The sequence below is a fragment of the Triticum urartu genome, chromosome 7, assembly GCF_003073215.2.
Source record: "Triticum urartu cultivar G1812 chromosome 7, Tu2.1, whole genome shotgun sequence".
NCBI lineage: Eukaryota > Viridiplantae > Streptophyta > Magnoliopsida > Poales > Poaceae > Triticum > Triticum urartu.
Genome location: NC_053028.1, coordinates 587701050 through 587715873, shown reverse-complemented (window position 1 = coordinate 587715873; position 14824 = coordinate 587701050).

Genomic DNA, 14824 nt, shown 5'->3' with positions numbered 1-14824 from the left:
TAGTGTTCCGAGGCCATATCTGCATATTCTAGGCTCGTCAAGTTTAACCTGAGTATTCCACGTGTGCAAAACTAGCTTGCACCCGTTGTACGTGAACGTAGAGATTATCACACCCGATCATCACGTGGTGTCTCGACACGACGAACTATTGCAACGGTGCATACTCAGGGAGAACACTTATACCTTGAAATTTAGTGAGAGATCATCTTATAATGCTACCATCGAACTAAGCAAAATAAGATACATAAAGGATAAACATCACATGCAGTCAAAATATGTGACATGATATGGCCATCATCATCTTGTGTCTTTGATCTCCATCTCCAAAACACCGTCGTGATATCTATCGTCACCGGCATGACACATTCCATCATCTTGATCTCTATCAACGTGTCGTCACATGGTCGTCTCACCAACTATTGCTTTTGCAACTATTGCTATCGCATAGAGATAAAGTAAAGCAATTATATGGCGCTTGCATCTTATGCAATAAAGAGACAACCATAAGGCTCCTGCCAGTTGCCGATAACTTTCACAAAACATGATCATCTCATACAACAATTTATATCTCATCATGTCTTGACCATATCACATCACAACATGCCCTGCAAAAACAAGTTAGACGTCATCTACTTTGTTGTTGCAAGTTTTATGTGGCTACTATGGTCTGAGCAAGAACCGTTCTTACCTACGCATCAAAAACCACAATGCGGTATAGTGATTGCTTTTTAATCTTCAGAAAGAACCCTGTTCATTGAATCCGCTTCAACTAAAGTTGGAGAAACTGACACCCACCAGCCACCTGTGTGTGAAGCACGTCGGTAGAACCAGTCTCGTGTAAGTGTATGTGTAATGTCAGTCTGGGCCGGTTCATCCAATAATACTGCCGAATCAAGAAACAACTAGTGACAGCAAGCAATATGTATACACCCATGCCCGCAACTCCTTTGTGTTCTACTCATGCATATAACATCTACGCATAAACCAGGCTCGGATGCCACTATTGGGGAACGCGGTAATTTCAAAAAAATTCCTACGCACACGCAAGATCATGGTGATGCATAGAAATGAGAGGGAAGAGTGGTGTCTACGTACCCTCGTAGACCGTAAGCGGAAGCGTTATGACAACGCGATTGATGTAGTCGTATGTCTTCACGATCGACCGATCCTAGCACCGAAGGTACAACACCTCCGCGATTTGCACACGTTCGGCTCGGTGACGTCCCATGAACTCACGATCCAGTAGTGTCGAGGGAGAGCTTCGTCAGCACGACGGCGTGATGACGGTCATGATGATGCTACCGGAATAGGGCTTCGCCTAAGCACCGCTATGATATGACCGAGGTGGATTATGGTGGAGGGGGTACCGCACACAGCTAAGAGATCAATGATCAACTTGTGTGTATATGGGGTGCCCCCTCCCCGTATATAAAGGAGTGGAGGAGGGGAGGGGCCGGCCTCCTAGGCACACCCCAAGGGGAGTCCTACTCCCACCGGGAGTAGGATTCCCCCTTTCCCTAGTTGGATTAGGAGAGAAGGAAGGGGGAGGAAGGAGGAAGGAAAGGGGGCGGCCCCCTTCCCAATTCGGATAGGGCTTGGGGGGGCGCGCCCCTCCTTTGCTCCCTTCTCCTCTCTCTCCCACTATGGCCCAATAAGGCCCATATACCTCCCTGGGGGTTCCGGTAACCTCCCGATACATCGGTAAATGCCCGATCTCACCCAGAACCATTCCGATGTCCAAATATAGTCGTCCAATATATTGGTCTTTACGTATCGAGCATTTCGAGACTCCTCTTCATGTCCCCAATCTCATCCGGGACTCCGAACAAACTTCGGTCATCAAATCACATAACTCATGATACAAATCGTCACAGAACGTTAAGCGTGCGGACCCTACGGGTTCGAAAACTACGTAGACATGACCGAGACACATCTCCGGTCAATAACCAATAGCGGAACCTGGATGCTCATATTGGCTCCTACATATTCTACGAAGATATTTATCTGTCAAACCGCATGACAACATACGGTGTTCCCTTTGTCATCGGTATGTTACTTGCCCGAGATTCGATCGTCGATATCTCAATACCTAGTTCAATCTCGTTACCGGCAAGTATCTTTACACGTTCCGTAATGCAACATCTTGTAACTAACTCATTAGTCACATTCTTGCAAGGCTTATAGTGATGTGCATTACCTAGAGGGCCCAGAGATACCTCTCCGATACACGGAGTGACAAATCTTAATCTCGATCTATGCCAACTCAACAAACACCATCGGAGACACCTATAGAGCATCTTTATAATCACCCAGTTACGTTGTGACATTTGATAGCACACAAGGTATTCCTCCCATATTCGGGAGTTGCATAATCTCATAGTTAGAGGAACATGTATAAGTTATGAAGAAAGCAGTAGCAATAAAACTGAACGATCATTATGCTAAGCTAACGGAAGGGTCTTGTCCATCACATCATTCTCTAATGATGTGATCCCGTTCATCAAATGACAACACATGTCCATGGCTAGGAAACTTAACCATCTTTGATTAACGAGCTAGTCAAGTAGAGGCATACTAGGGATACTCTGTTTGTCTATGTATTCACACATGTACTAAGTTTCCGGTTAATACAATTCTAGCATGAATAATAAACATTTATCATGCTATAAGGAAATATAAATACCAACTTTATTATTGCCTCTAGGGCATATTTCCTTCACTAGGTGCCATACCTAGTGCATCGGGTCCAATGAAAATCTTTTGTGACAATACTGGTGCAATTGCCTTGGCAAAGGAATCCATATTTCACAAGAGAACCAAGCACATCAAGAGATGCTTAAATTCCATCCACGATCAAGTCAAGGAGGGAGACTTAGAGATTTGCAAGATACATACGGATCTGAATGTTGCAGACCCGTTGACTACTCACGAGAAAAACATGATTGTCGGTGTCAAAACTGGCGGATTTCGGGTAGTGGGTCCCGAACTGTGCGTCTAGGCCGGATGGTAACAGGAGGCAGGGAACACAATGTTTTAGCCAGGTTCGGGCCCTCTTGATGGAGGTAAAACCCTACGTCCTGCTTGATTAATATTGATGATATGGGTAGTACAAGAGTAGATCTACCACGAGATCAAGGAGGCTAAACCCTAGAAGCTAGCCTATGGTATGATTGTTGTATATGGAGTTGATTGCCTATGGACTACAACCCTCCGGTTTATATAGACACCGGATAGGGTTAGGGTTACACAGAGTCGGTTACAATGGTAGGAGATCTTTAATATCCGCATCGCCAAGCTTGCCTTCCACGCCAAGGAAAGTCCCATCCGGACACAGGACGAAGTCTTCAATCTTGTATCTTCATAGTCCAGGAGTCTGGCTGAAGGTATAGTCCGGCTACCCAAACACCCCCTAATCCAGGACTCCCTCAGTAGCCCCCGAACCAGGCTTCAATGACGATGAGTCCGGCGCGCAGATTGTTCGGCATTGCAAGGCGGGTTCTTCTCCAAATCCTGTGTACCTGTAGGAATAATGTCCGATTTTTGTAATGTAGGGCTCCTCGACTCCCACGCCCAATAATGGCCGTCTTCCACGTGTCAAACGAATGCGAAAAGCCAGGGCGTTTTTACATCCACGCCCCTAGCCATATAAACGAGCCACCTATTTAATGGGATGGGGATTTAGGTCCAAACCACATCTTCTCCTCTCCGCGAGTTATCATCAGAGCGCTTCCAGCAAAGGTCCATTCTAACATGACCAGCCGTCGCAGCTCCTCCCCTCGCCCCTCCAGTCCCAAACCCGGGGACTGGGAGAGTTGCACCATCCCGCATAGCGAGTTAGTGTCGCTTCAGGCCAAGGGATTTCTCCCTCGGGCATACATGGTCCCGGTCCGAGCCGGTCTCGCCACCTATAATGGCGGAAAACAAGCGGAGAGCACCCCCAATCCTTCTAAAGGAGAGCGGGTGTGCCTCGTCCCCTATCTAATAAGAGGACTGGGGTTTCCAATTCATCCATTTCTCCGCGGGCTTCTGGAGTTCTACGGCCTCCAGCTGCACAATCTCACACCCGCCTCTGTATTACATATTGCGGGTTTCGTCGCCCTTTGCGAGCTATTTTTAGGCGTTGAGGCTCATTTCACGCTGTGGAAGAGGTTATTCTGCCTGGTGCCCCGTTCTCGAGAGGGGTCTATATACCAAGTGGGCGGAGCCGAAGTATGGCGCATCGCCGGGACCGGATACCTATCCGGAACCCCAAAGAAGGCGTCCGAGGACTGGCCTTCGGAATGGTTTTACATAGATGACGTCCCGCTACCGGACCCTATCCGGGCCGGTCTCCCTGAGTTCAACAGTGCCCCATTGAAGAAACGCTTGAGCTGGCGTCCGCGGAGCTCTTAGAAAGAAAGCGACAGAGACGTCCTTTACCTGATGGGCCGGATAAGACTGTTCGCTCATTCTGGACTAACCATGATTGGAGTCATGGCCGCATGCATTATGCGAGGGGTGCAGCCGCTTCAATATAGAGGCCACCCCATGTGGGATTTCAACGGGGAGGATGACGCCACCCGTTACGGTCGTAAGGGGCCGGCCTCAGCTGCCGCCCTTGTAAGGATCTTATCCTCTTTGTACAAGGGAGAAAAGGAGGAATTCCTCTGCGTCAATCCGCAGGCCGGATTTACTATGTACGATCCTCCAAGTTGGGTAAGTGAATAATTGCGCTTGCCCGTCTATTTTATACTCCCACGGTTAGATATGTAGTCTAACGACTTCAGTGCAGGAACTGCGACAGGAGGTAAAGGATATAAATAGCCGCCCTCCACAGCCCGAGGACCCAGAATGGTCCCTCGACCCGGACTCCGAGGAGGACCCGGACATATCGGTGGAGCTTATCGACGGGGTGTTCCATCAGCTAAGCAAGGACAATACCTTGGTAGCCATCACGGCTGATTACCCAAGGTTAATCCCGGCCTCCCAGGTGACAGAAACCGGAGTCTCATTCCCTTGAGAGAGATTCCACTCTCACATATTCCGGTGTTTCTGACGACAACCGTGTTTTGCAGGGGAGATTTCTGAGGCAGGAGGCCGAACCTGCGGCGGCTAGCCAACGAGGGGCCGCAGGACCCCGTGGGGCAAAAAGGAATGCAGTCCGGACTGAGATGCCGGTGCAAAGGTATAGCGCACCCTCTGTTTCCCTGGTGTTATTCTATCAGGGCATATTAACGTTTGTGCTATCTTCAGAACGAAGAGACCTCGCCGGACTACATCCGGAGAGGTTGCCAATCGCGCCCCCACCAGCCAGGCTCCAACGTCTGGCCAGGAAGCGGAGGCAAGCACAAGGCGCGCACTGGACGCTCCTCCAACAGAGGATGCGGACAGGCTGTCTGCCACAAATTCTGAAGTGGAGAGTGCCATGAACCACAGGCGTCGCCGGACAGTTCTACGCGACGCTTGTTTATCCCAAGAGGCTTTAGATGCCTTTAATTCGGGAGATGCGTACCTCCGTGCCGCTCAAAATGGTTTAGCCAGAGCCACGGAGCAGTATGTAAAAGACATACGGGTAAGAAAATTTTGGTCAAATATAGATATACCAGTAGCCCCTGAGACTTGAAACAGTTAGAGCAACTGATTTAAGGATCATTTGATAAGCAGGTTCTTACAGAGAAGAATACTGTACTGTCCCAGGAGCTGGAAAAGTGCAAGGCCCAACTAGAGGCCGCACTAGCCGCAGCAGGGGAGCCCAAAGAGACCCCCTCAGGTAAGATACGCTTCGAAAGATTAGTATTGTGCGGTGTGGGTGCAAATCTGACAAATCATGTTGCAGATGGCGCCGGACTCGATCCAGAAAAGCAACAACTCTTACGCCGGCTAAAGGCTGGTGAGAGTACGTTGACAAAGGTGAGGCGAGAGAAGAATGATCTTCAGGCTGCCAACACCAGGCTGGAAGTCGAACTTAAAGATGTTCGTGGCCAGCTGTCGGACTCCACGAGGGAGAATCAGCGGCTTTGACGCAGCATATTCAGTAAGTGCTTGAACGAACTTTGAAAAAAAATAGTTCGGCGAGGAAGTCGACTAACAGAGTAATATCTGTAGGTATGCTCACAGGTCGTCCTGCAGAGGAAATGCCCGGTTCTACGGGTGACCTTCTTCCCGAACTCATGCAACTGCACGAGCGAATTCGGCAGGCGATGGGAGGTGTTGCCCAAGCCTTATGGCCTGCCCACTCCATGCCCAAGGGCCTTGGAGAGCTTGCGGAGAAGCTGCAGGGAGCTCGGAGGCGCTTCCGGTTGTGGAAGATATTGGCCTGCCGACAAGGCGCTAGGGAAGCCTGGGCCATGGTGAAGACCCGTTTTACGAAGTCTGACCCAAACCACATGGCCGAGGTCGGACCAGTGGGGCCTGACGGGAAGGAGATCCCTGTGAGCTTAGTATACGGCCAAGTAGAGTTGGCCGCGAAGTATTCCCAGCAGGACTGTAAATTAGACAGCCTGTTAGATGGTATAGAAGAGGAATACAATCAGTCAGAATGACTATGTAATTTTGAATTGACATGTGTAATGCCTTCTAGCCGGATTGTAGATCGTTTGTCGTTGCCGACCTTTTCGCTTCAACCTCGGGACCTGATGGTCCGGAGTGTGTCCGAATACCATAGCGGTTATATAAGAACCGTGGTATGCGTGGAGACCAGGCATAGGGGTCATTAGTGCTTTATCAGACAAGTGCCCAACTAGTTATGTTATATTACATGGTTAGTAAAAAACATCTTCCAGAGAGAATAGTTCCGTTAGGGGTTCCTTTCGCTGGGAGGCATGCCCTAAAGTGCATGTCCGGACTACGTAAAAAGACGCAGCAAAAGCATCTGGGGGCGCATAAAATGAGTAAAAAGATCATCTTTTATCTCACCGACCGAATATTCCCTTAAGAATGCTAGCTTTTGGCTTCACCCAGTCTGAGGTACACATCCGGCTGACCCGGCAGTAACAATCGCAGAGGTGCTCCCTTTACCGCCTAGCCGAACAATCGGGAACGTAGGGGTAAGCACAGGAGCCAGGCAACCTAGCTTGGCCAAAAATTAAGTCATATCGATGCATATAATGGTGAAGAAAAAGGTACATGCGGAAGTTTGACGCATGTGTTGGGTGTGAAGCCCGTATAAATAAGCTTCTGTTAAAGAAGCCCCCAGGTTTAATGAGCGCGAGTGGCACGTCACTAGATGAGCCTTTAAGGGCTATAAAAGAAAAGAGGGGAAGGAGAGAAATGTAAGACAGAAAAATGCAAAAAATGGACAGAGGAAGGAGACGAACACAGAGTCCGGCGCTAGGCATAGAATCTTCGGAGACAGGTGGCGTTCCACGGGTTCGGCTCGAGTCGGTTATTCGACGCATCTCGCAGGCGGTATGCCCCGCCAGTCAGGACTTGGTCGATTATGAATGGACCTTCCCACTTGGGCTTGAGTTTGTCCTTTTTCTTATCCGGCAGGCGTAGAACTAGTTCGCCAACATTGTAATTTTTGGCCTGTACTTCTCTGCTTTGATATCTTCGGGCCTGCTGTTGATAAAATGCGGAACGGGCTTTTGCCATGTCACGCTCCTCCTCCAAGGCGTCCAAGTTGTCCTGCCGATCGAGCTCGGCTTCTCTTTCTTCGTACATGCGCACTCTAGGTGAGTCATGAATTATGTCGCAGGGCAGAACTGCCTCTGCACCGTACACCATAAAAAATGGTGTGTATCCGGTGGTGCGATTTGGCGTGGTCCGCAGCCCCCATAGCACGGAGTCGAGCTCCTCTACCCAGTGCGTGTTAGATTCCTTGAGGGACCGCACCAGTCTGGGTTTAATGCCCCTCATGATAAGACCATTTGCACATTCGACCTGGCCGTTGGTTTGTGGGTGATAGAAGGAAGCATAATCGAGCTTGATGCCCATGTTTTTGCACCAGAGTTTTACCTCGTCGGCGGTAAAGTTTGTACCGTTATCGGTTATGATGCTGTGGGGGACGCCATAACGGTGTACAACCCCGAATATGAAGTTTATCACTGGTCCGGATTCGGCCATTTTAATAGGCTTGGCTTCTATCCATTTGGTGAATTTATCCACCATGACCAGTAAGTATTTTTTCCTATCGGTCCCACCTTTAAGGGGTCCGACCATGTCAAGCCCCCAGACCGCAAAAGGCCAGGTGATGGGTATAGTTTGGAGTGCGGTGGGTGGCATATGGCTTTGGTTGGCAAAAAGTTGGCAACCAGCGCATCGTTGGACTAGGTCCTGAGCGTCTGCCCGGGCCGTCGGCCAATAAAAGCCTGTACGGAAAGCCTTGCTAACAAGGGACCGAGCAGCGGCGTGGTGACCACCGAGTCCGGCATGAATTTCAGCCAGAAGGTTCCGCCCTTCCTCTTCGGAGATGCACCTTTGAAGGACTCAGGTAGTGCTTTTCTTATAAAGCTCTCCCTCATGGACTCTATAGGCTTTAGATCGCCGCACTATGCAGCGGGCCTCGTTTTGGTCCTCCGGGAGTTCCTGCCTAGTAAGGTAGGCTAGGGATGGTTCTGTCCACGGGGCGATGACCACCATTATTACGTGGGCTGAAGGTGTAATTTCATTGGCAGAGCCTCCAATTGTGTCAGATTGTTCGGCGTCGAGTGGTGCGGCTGGGTCCGGGCTGTTATTTGCGGGTTCCCCCTCCCATGCTACGGATGGCTTGAACAATCTTTCCAAAAAGATGTTGGGGGGGACTGCATCGCGTTTTGCTCCGATGCGTGCCAGGACGTCCGTTGCTTGATTGTTTTCTCGGGCTATATGGTGAAACTCCAGCCCTTCGAACCGAGCTGACATTTTTAGGACGGCGTTATGGTAAGCTGCCATTTTTGGGTCCTTGGCGTCAAAGTCTCCATTTATTTGGGATATCGCAAGGTTTGAATCCCTGCGTACCTCTAGGCGCTGGATACCCATGGATACTGCTATTCGGAGACCATGTAGGAGGGCCTCATATTCGGCTGCATTGTTGGAATCCATGTACATGATTTGGAGCACATATTGGACTGTGTCTCCTGTGGGGGACGTCAGGACGACACCAGCCCCCAGTCCGGCCAACATTTTGGAGCCGTCGAAATGCATAATCCAGTTTGAATATGTGCCGTACTCTTTAGGGAGCTCGGCCTCCGTCCATTCTGCGACGAAGTCGGCCAAAACTTGCGATTTAATAGCTCGCCGTGGCTTATAGGTTATATCAAACGGGAGAAGCTCGATGGCCCATTTTGCAATCCGGCCCATTGCGTCGCGGTTGTTGATAATATCGTTGAGTGGTACTTCCGAGGCTACTGTTATGGAACACTCTTGAAAGTAGTGTCGTAGCTTCCGGGATGCCATGAATACCGCGTATGCAATCTTTTGATAATGCGGGTACCGTGATTTGCATGGAGTGAGGACAGTGGATACGTAGTAGACCGGCCTTTGAAGGGGGAATTTGTGTCCATCCGTTTCCCGCTCGAGAGCACTGCGCTGACAACTTGGTGTGTTGCTGCAATGTACAATAACATTGGTTCGCCGGTGTTCGGCGTGGCCAGGACTGGGTTTGTTGCCAATATGGCTTTTATTTCATCAAGTCCGGCCGTGGCAGCCTCCGTCCACTCGAAGTGTTCGGTGCGCCGAAGGAGGCGATAGAGGGGTAGTGCCTTTTCTCCCAAGCGGGAGATGAAGCGGCTTAAAGCCGCCACGCATCCGGTTAATTTTTGTATTTGTTTGAGGTCCTTTGGGATATCCAATTGTGACAAAGCTCGGATCTTGGCTGGATTTGCTTCAATTCCTCTACCGGATACAATGAAGCCCAAGAGCTTTCCGGCTGGAACGCCGAAGATGCATTTTTCCGGGTTGAGCTTGATGTCATATTTTCGGAGGTTATCGAATGTAAGCCTCAAGTCGTCTACTAGAGATTCGACATGTCTTGATTTGACGACCACATCATCAACATACGCCTCCACTGTTTTGCCGATCTGATTTGCCAGACATGTCTGGATCATGCACTGATATGTTGCGCCGGCGTTTTTCAGCCCGAAGGGCATTGTGTTGAAGCAAAATGGGTCGTATGGTGTGATGAATGCTGTTGCGGCTTGGTCTGATTCTGCCATCTTGATTTGATGGTATCCGGAGTATGCGTCGAGGAAACACAACGAGTCGTGTCCTGCGGTGGCATCGATAATTTGATCGATACGGGGGAGGGGGAAGGGATCCTTTGGGCAAGCCTTGTTGAGGTCTTTAAAATCGACACACATGCGCCAGGATTTGTCCTTCTTTGGTACCATCACCAAGTCTGCTAGCCAGTCCGGATGTTTTATGTCTCTAATGAATCCGGACTCCAATAGCTTGGCTAGCTCCTCTCCCATAGCCTGTCTCTTGGGTTCGGAAAAACGCCGAAGGGCTTGTTTGACAAGTTTGAATCCTTTTAGGATATTTAAGCTGTGTTCGGCTAGCCTGCGTGGGATCCCTGGCATGTCTGAAGGGTGCCAGGCGAAAATGTCCCAGTTCTCTCGTAGGAACTCTCGCAGTGCGGCATCTACATCAGGGTTCATTCGTGCCTCGATGGAAGCTGTTCTATTGGGGTCCGTTGGATGGACCTGGAATTTGACTATTTCGTCAGCTGGCTTGAAGGATGTGGATTTGGATCTCTTATCGAGTATCACATCATCCATGTTAACAGTGGAGCGCAGCGCAGTCAGATCCTCGGCCGCTAAGGCTTCGGATAGTGCCTCAAGGGCTAATGCGGCCGTCTTGTTTTTGGCGCGGAGTGCTACGTCCGGATCACTAGCTAGAGTGATAATTCCGTTCGGCCCGGGCATCTTAAGCTTCATGTACCCGTAATGGGGTATTGCTTGGAAGATTAAGAATGCTTCTCGTCCCATTAAAGCGTGATATCCGCTTTTGAACGGGGCCACCTGAAACGTGACTTCTTCGGACCTGTAATTATCCGGCGTGCCGAACACCACATCTAGTGTGATTTTTCCTGTGCAGCGCGCTTCCCGACTGGGGATTATTCCTCTAAAGGTTGTGCTGCTTCACTCGATGTGGTTCCAGTATATTTCCATTTTTTGAAGGGTTTCCTCATAAATGAGGTTCAGTCCGCTGCCTCCATCCATGAGCACCTTGGTGAGGCGAAAGCCGTCCACTATGGGACTGAGGACCAATGCGGCTGGTGCTCGGGCTGTTCGGAATCTAGGTTCATCACTTGCGTTGAAGGTAATAGCAGTGTTGCTCCATGGATTTATTGTTGCAACTTGATAAACTTCGGCGAGGCTGCGGAGTGTTCTTTTTCGCATACTGTTTGATGCGAAAGTCTCGAAGACTGTGAGAACCGTACTGGTGTCCTCGGGCTAGCTTTCTGCGGCCTCCAGAATTAAGAGGTCCTCGCCAATTTTGGCCACCTGCCGGAGTATCCAACATGCTCTAAGGCTGTGAGTTGGTGTGGCATCCTCTGTACTGTGGATTCTACAGGGTCCATCAAGCCACCTTTCCAGTACGGTTCCATGCCCTGTAGAGGGTTTTGGCTTTTTGGTGTTTATCCCGGGTGTCCTATGATGATGCACCCTCTTAGTTCGGACGGGATTACTATTCAAGGCCGGATTATCCCAAAATTTTATTTTGGTTTTCCAGGCGCTTTCCATCGCACAGTATTTTTGTACTATGGACGCCAAGTCAGCGAAGCGTGTAATATCACGACGATTTACGGCGTTAAGGATTCCCTCGTCCGTGTAATTACTACAGAAAATTGAGATTGCATCTCCCTCGTTGCAATCCTTTATCCTGTTCATAACCAGGAGGAATCTGGCCCAGTAATGATGTACTGTTTCCTCGGGCCTCTGCCTGATTTGGGAGAGATCGCTTATGTTCGGGTGGGCGGGTGTCGTTGAATCTGAAACCTCACCCAATCCAAGATTCGGAGGCCGAAGAGTTTCCGAACTCTGAAGTTCGGATTCTTGGATGTTGTCCAACGAATCTAGCCCGTTGCCTGATCCTAAGCTCAGGTCTTGAGTTACATCCTCCTCTCGGCGGGTATCCGGCTTGGAGGAGTCGGGAATTCGGACGTAGCTAGTCCTTAAAATAGATGAAGGGTCGCCGCTCTGCGCCTCTACCACGGCAACATGGTGGGTGACTTGGGGAGAGTTAATTTCTCTTAGATCGGGTTTAAGCCCAACCTGGTCGTAATCCATAGCGACCCCTAGGGCGGCGATGCGATCCAAGAGCTCGTTTATGGAAGAGATCTCCATTGGATCTAGCTGCTCGACGAGCTCCGAGCCAATGTGTAGGTTGCTTTTGATGACCCGAGAGGTCACCGTCGGTGCAACAGTCGAACAGGTGGTCATGAGGAAACCACCTAGCTGGAGAGTTTGGCCGACAGCCAAGGCTCCCTTAGCAACGGTGCCGTCTTTAAAGACGGGAGGAGGCATCCTTCCTGATTGCGATGGCACAGAGGAACTCTCAATGAAAGCACCAATGTCGGTGTCAAAACCATCGGATCTCGGGTAGTGGGTCCCGAACTGTGTGTCTAGGCCGGATAGTAACAGGAGGCAGGGAACACGATGTTTTACCCAGGTTCGGGCCCTCTTAATGGAGGTAAAACCCTACGTCCTGCTTGATTAATATTGATGATATGGGTAGTACAAGAGTAGATCTACCACGAGATCAAGGAGGCTAAACCCTAGAAGCTAGCCTATGGTATGATTGTTGTATATGGAGTTGATTGCCTACGGACTACAACCCTCCGGTTTATATAGACACCGGATAGGGTTAGGGTTACACAGATTCGGTTACAATGGTAGGAGATCTTGAATATCCGCATCGCCAAGCTTGCCTTCCACGCCAAGGAAAGTCCCATCCGGACACGGGACGAAGTCTTCAATCTTGTATCTTCATAGTCCAGGAGTACGGCTGAAGGTATAGTCCGGCTACCCGAACACCCCCTAATCCAGGACTCCCTCAATGATCAACACCAAGACTCCATGGGTGTTAGAATCATTACTATGTAATCAAGATTATTGACTCTAGGGCAAGTGGGAGACTGAAGGAAATATGCCCTAGAGTCAATAATAAAGTTGTTATTTATATTTCCTTATATCATGATAAATGTTTATTTTTCATGCTAGAATTGTATTAACCAGAAATTTAGTACATGTGTGAATACATAGACAAACAGAGTGTCACTAGTATGCCTCTACATGACTAGCTTGTTAGTCAAAGATGGTTAAGTTTCTTGGCCATAGACATGAGTTGTCATTTGATGAACGGGATCACATCATTAGAGAATGATGTGATTGACTTGGCCGATTCGTTAACTTAGCATTATGATTGTTTAGTTTATTGCTATTGCTTTCTCCATAACTTATACATGTTCCTATGACTATGAGATTATGCAACTCCCGAATACCGGAGGAACACTTAGTGTGCTATCAAACGTCACAACGTAACTGGGTGATTATAAATATGCCCTACAGGTCTCTCCGATGGTGTTTGTTGAGTTGGCATAGATCGAGATTAGGATTTGTCACTCCGATTGTCGGAGAGGTATCTCTGGGCCCTCTCGGTAATGCACATCACTATAAGCCTTGCAAGCAATGTGACTAATGAGTTAGTTGTGGGATGTTGCATTATGGAATGAGTAAAGAGACTTGCCGGTAACAAGATTGAACTAGGTATGATGATACCGATGATCGAATATCGGGCAAGTAACATACCGATGACAAAGGGAACAATTTATGGTGTTATGCGGTTTGACCGATAAAGATCTTCGTAGAATATGTAGGAACCAATATGAGCATCCAGGTTCCGCTATTGGTTATTGACTGGAGATGAGTGTCGCTCATGTCTACATAGTTCTCGAACCCGTAGGGTCCGCATGCTTAACGTTTGATGACGATCGGTATTATGAGTTTTTGTGATTTGATGTACCGAAGGTTGTTCGGAGTCCCGGATGTCAACACAGACATGACGAGGAGTCTCGAAATTGTCGAGACAAAAAGATTGATTTATTGGATGACTATATTCAGACACCGGAATAGTTCTGAGGGTCACCGGATATAGGGGGAGTGATACGTCCATTTTGCATCAAGCTTTTATATCGATATTTATTACATTATGGGCTGTTATTACACATTATGTCACAATACTTATGCCTATTCTCTCTTATTTTAGAAGGTTTACACGAAGAGGGAGAATGCCGGCAGCTGGAATTTTGGGCTGGAAAAGGAGCAAATATTTGAGACCTATTCTGCACAATTCCAAAAGTCTTGGAACTTCACGGAAGTCAGTTTCAGAATATATAAAAAATATTGGGCGAAGGAAGCACCAGAGTGGGGCCACCCACCATCCACGAGGGTGGGGGAGCGCCCTACCCCCCTGGGCGCGCCCCCTGCTTCGTGGACCCCCTGGTAGGCCTCCGGTGCCCATCTTTGGCTATATGAAGTCTGTTGCCCTGGAAAAAATCATAAGCAAGCTCACGGGACAAAACTCCGCCGCCACGAGGCGGAACCTTGGCGGAACCAATCTAGGGCTCCGGCGGAGCTGTTCTGCAGGGGAAACTTCCCTCCAAGAGGGGGAAATCATCACCATCGATCCTCTCATTGGGAGGGGTTCAACCTCCATCAACATCTTCACCAGCACCATCTCCTCTCAGACCCTAGTTCATCTCTTGTATCCAATCTTTGTCCCAAAACCTCAGATTGGTACCTGTAGGTTGCTAGTAGTGTTGATTATTCCTTGTAGTTGATGCTAGTTGGTTTACTTGGTGGAAGATCATATGTTCAAATCCTTTATGCATATTAATACCCCTCTGATTATGAACATGAATATG